Source organism: Arachis ipaensis, chromosome B6, assembly GCF_059453495.1.
Source record: "Arachis ipaensis isolate K30076 ecotype BB chromosome B6, ASM5945349v1, whole genome shotgun sequence".
NCBI lineage: Eukaryota > Viridiplantae > Streptophyta > Magnoliopsida > Fabales > Fabaceae > Arachis > Arachis ipaensis.
In genome coordinates, this window is record NC_142441.1 from 52,535,252 (window position 1) to 52,539,424 (window position 4,173).

The window sequence follows — 4,173 nt, forward strand, 5'->3', positions numbered from 1 at the left end:
GTTAGCCCCTAACTTTTTGGCTAACTTTTGGCATGAAAAACACTCCCTGGATGAGCAAAAGTTTGCGCCAACGTTAGCCCCTAACTTTTTGGCTAACGTTGGCACATGAAAAACACTCCCTGGGCTAGCAAAAGTTTGCGCCAACGTTAGCCCCTAACTTTTTGGCTAACGTTGGCGCCATGAATAAGCAAGGGGAGGCCAACGTTGGAGCAAAAGTTAGACCCCTAACTTTTGCCCCAACGTTGGTATCAGCAAGGAAGGGTGCTGATGTGAAAAGTTGGAGCAAAAGTTAGCCCCTAACTTTTACTCCAACTTTTACTCAAGCTTTCATAATTCCAACCCGGTTCAATTCAGTTCTTCCCTAAACTCCAAGAGCAATCAACCAAGGCCTCTCTCAACCCAATTCCATCAAGAGCAAAGGCCCAATTGAAGGCTTGAAGACCATTTGAAGAACGTGTATAAATAGCATAGGATTTAAGTTTTTCAGAGAGCTTCCCTTTTAGTTTTTCAGAATAGCTTTCTTTTGAGTTTTGCTTAGAGCTCACTTTTATTTTTCTTAGCATTGTTGTTTAATTGAAGAGAATTTGGGAGGAGAATTGATCTCTCTTCTTCCTTGTTCTTGCCCAGCACTCTTTACTTTTCTTGTCTTGGTTCTTGGGTTGGAGAATTGAAGGAAATCTGTTTCAATCTCACCTTGGGATCTTGTTTAATTCTCTGCTTAATTGAATTTTAGTTTCAGTTAATTGCTTCTTCATTTACTTTCTTTGCAATCTACATTTCCTTTGCAATTGTTCTTGTTAGATCTAGGAAGGCATTGAGATCTAGACTCGGTTTTCTAGTCTCTTGGGTCCTGAGATCCGGATTTCCTATTTTCCAATCCCTGTTTACTGATTTCATGCTCATTTACATTTCTGTTTTAAGATCCGGTTCGATTCAAGACATCCTTTACTTCTCTGTTTGCTGCAATTTACTTTTCCTTGTTTAATTTCTGCAAATCCAACTCCCAATTCCCTTTACAATTCAGGCCATTTACATTTCTTGCACTTTAAGATTCTGCAATTTACATTTCTTGCGTTCTAAGTTTCTGCCATTTAATTTCTTGCTCTTTAAGATTCAGCACTTTAAATTCCAGTTCTCTTTAATTTCATGCAATTCACCCATTTCCTTTACTTTCTATGCAATTTAAATTCTGCAAATCACAAATCTCTCAACCAAATCTTGATTCGCTTGACTAAATCAACCACTAAACTAAAATTGCTCAATCCTTCAATCCCTGTGGGATCGACCTCACTCCCGTGAGTTATTATTACTTGATGCGACCCGGTGCACTTGCCGGTTTGATTTGGGTGTTTTGGAAAAATTTGTTTCTCCACAGAAATATCCCATCAGTAGGTGGAGTTTATTGGGTAGGTTTATGGGGAAGAGTGGGTGGATGTGAGTGGTGAAGGGTTAATAGGGAAGAGAGATTGAGGTGATAGGTGAAGGGTTTTAGGGAAGAGTGTTTATTGGGAATAGAGGATGATTGAGAAGAGAGAAGAGAGTGAGTGGAGGTAGGTGGGGATCCTGTGGGGTCCACAGATCCTAAGATGATCCTGTGGGTCCACAGATCCTGAGGTGATCCTGTGGGGTCCACAGATCCTGAGGTGTTCAAGGATTTACAACCTTGCACCAAATTAGGCATGTAAAATGCCCTTGCACACAACTCTGGGCGTTCAGCGCCAGGTTGGTGCCCATTTTGGGCGTTCAACGCCCATTTGTTGCCCATTTCTGGCGTTGAACGCCAGAACCATGCTTGTTCTGGGCGTTCAGCGCCAGCTCCTCTCTAAGGTGCAATTCTGGCAATCAGCGCCCAGTTGATGCCCATTTTGGGCGTTCAGCGCCCAGATACTGCCCATTTTGGGCGTTCAGCACCAGAACCATACTCTGTTCTGACGTTGAACGCCAGGCAGGTGCTTCCTCCAGGGTGTGATTTTTCTTCTGCTGTTTTTGATTCTGTTTCTAAATTTTTCGTTTATTTTGTGATTCCACATGATCATGAACCTAAGAAAATATGAAAAAAATAAAATTAGATAAATAAACATTGGGTTGCCTTCCAACAAGCGCTTCTTTAATGTCAATAGCTTGACAGTGGGCTCTCATGGAGCCTCACAGATGTGCAGAGCTTTGTTGAGACCTCCCAATACCAAACTTAGAGTTTGGATATGGGGGTTTGACACCAAACTTAGAGTTTGGTTGTGGCCTCCCAACACCAAACATAGAGTTTGACTGTGGGGGCTTTGGTTGACTCTGCTTTGAGAGAAGCTTTTTCTGCTTCCTCTCCATGGATGCAGAGAGAGATCCTTGAGTTGTAAACACAAGGTTGTCCTTATTTAATTGAAGGATCAATTCTCCTCTGTCCACATCAATCACAGCTCTTGCTGTGTCTAGGAAGGGTCTTCCTAGGATGATGGATTCATCCTCTTCCTTTCCAGTATCCAAGACTATGAAATCAGCAGGGATGTCAAGGCCTTCAACCTTTACTAACACGTCCTCTACTTGTCCATAAGCCTGTTTTCTTGAATTGTCTGCCATCTCTAATGAGATTTTAGCAGCTTGCACCCCATAGATTCCCAGTTTCTCTATTACAGAGAGGGGCATGAGGTTTATTCCTGAACCAAGGTCACACAGAACCTTAAAGATCATGGTGCCTATGGTACAAGGTATTATGAACTTTCCAGGATCTTGTCTCTTCTGAGGCAATGTCAGTTGATCCAGATCACTTAGTTCATTGGTGAACAAGGGAGGTTCATCTTCCCAAGTTTCAATACCAAATAATTTGGCATTTAGCTTCATGATTGCACCAAGGAACTTGGCAGCTTGCTCTTCAGTAACATCCTCATTCTCTTCAGAAGAAGAATACTCATCAGAGCTCATGAATGGCATAAGGAGGTTCAATGGAATCTCTATGGTCTCTAGATGAGTCTCAGATTCCTTAGGTTCCTCAGAGGGAAGCTCCTTATTGATCACTGGACGTCCCAGGAGGTCTTCCTCCTTGGGATTCACATCCTTCTCCTCTTTTGTGGGTTCGGCCATGGCAATTAATTCAATGGCCTTGCACTCTCCTTTTGTGTTCTCTTCTGTATTGCTTGGGAGAGTACTAGGAGGGATTTCAGTGATCCTTTTACTCAGTTGGCCCACTTGTGCTTCCAAATTTCTAATGGAAGACCTTGTTTCATTCATGAAACTCACAGTGGCCTTAGATAGATCAGAGACTAAATTTGCTAAGCTAGATGGATTCTGCTCAGAATTCTCTGTCTGTTGCTGAGTGGATGATGGAAAAGGCTTGCTATTGCTAAACCTGTTTCTTCCACCATTATTAAAGCCTTGTTGAGGCTTTTGATCCTTCCATGAGAGATTTGGGTGATTTCTCCATGATGGATTATAGGTGTTTCCATATGGTTCACCCATGTATTTTAACTCTGCTATTGCAGGGTTCTCAGGATCATAAGCTTCTTCCTCAGAAGATGCCTCTTGAGTACTGTTGGATGCAGCTTGCATTCCATTCAGACTCTGAGAAATCATATTGACTTGCTGAGTCAATATTTTATTCTGAGCCAATATGGCATTCAGAGTATCAATTTTAAGAACTCTCTTTTTCATAGGCGTCCCATTACTCACAGGATTCCTCTCAGAAGTGTACATAAACTGGTTATTAGCAACCATGTCAATGAGTTCTTGAGCTTCTGCAGGCGTTTTCTTTAGGTGAATGGATCCACCTGCAGAAGTATCCAATGACATCTTTGATAGCTCAGATAAACCATCATAGAATATATCCAGGATGGTCCATTCTGAAAGCATGTCAGAAGGACACTTTTTGGTCAGCTACTTGTATCTTTCCCAAGCTTCATAGAGGGATTCACCTTCTTTCTGTCTGAAGGTTTGAACATCAGCTCTAAGCTTGCTCAGCTTTTGAGGAGGAAAGAACTTGGCTAAGAAAGCCGTGACCAGCTTATCCCAAGAGTTCAGGCTGTCTTTGGGTTGAGAGTCCAACCATATTCTAGCTCTTTCTCTTACAGCAAAAGGGAAAATCATGAGCCTGTAGACTTCAGGATCTACTCCATTAGTCTTAACAGTATCACAGATCTGCAAGAATTCAGTTAAGAACTGAAAAGGGTCTTCAGATGGAAGTCCATG

At 42.1% G+C, this 4,173-nt stretch overlaps 1 non-coding gene across 1 annotated transcript; it reads left to right on the forward strand.

Annotated features, from left to right (window-relative positions):
* Positions 1–3,831: 3,831 nt before the first annotated feature.
* On the forward strand, positions 3,832–3,939 carry LOC148555581 (small nucleolar RNA R71). Its single transcript, XR_015887451.1, has one exon. It is a non-coding gene; the product is annotated as a small nucleolar RNA R71 (small nucleolar RNA).
* Positions 3,940–4,173: the final 234 nt, after the last annotated feature.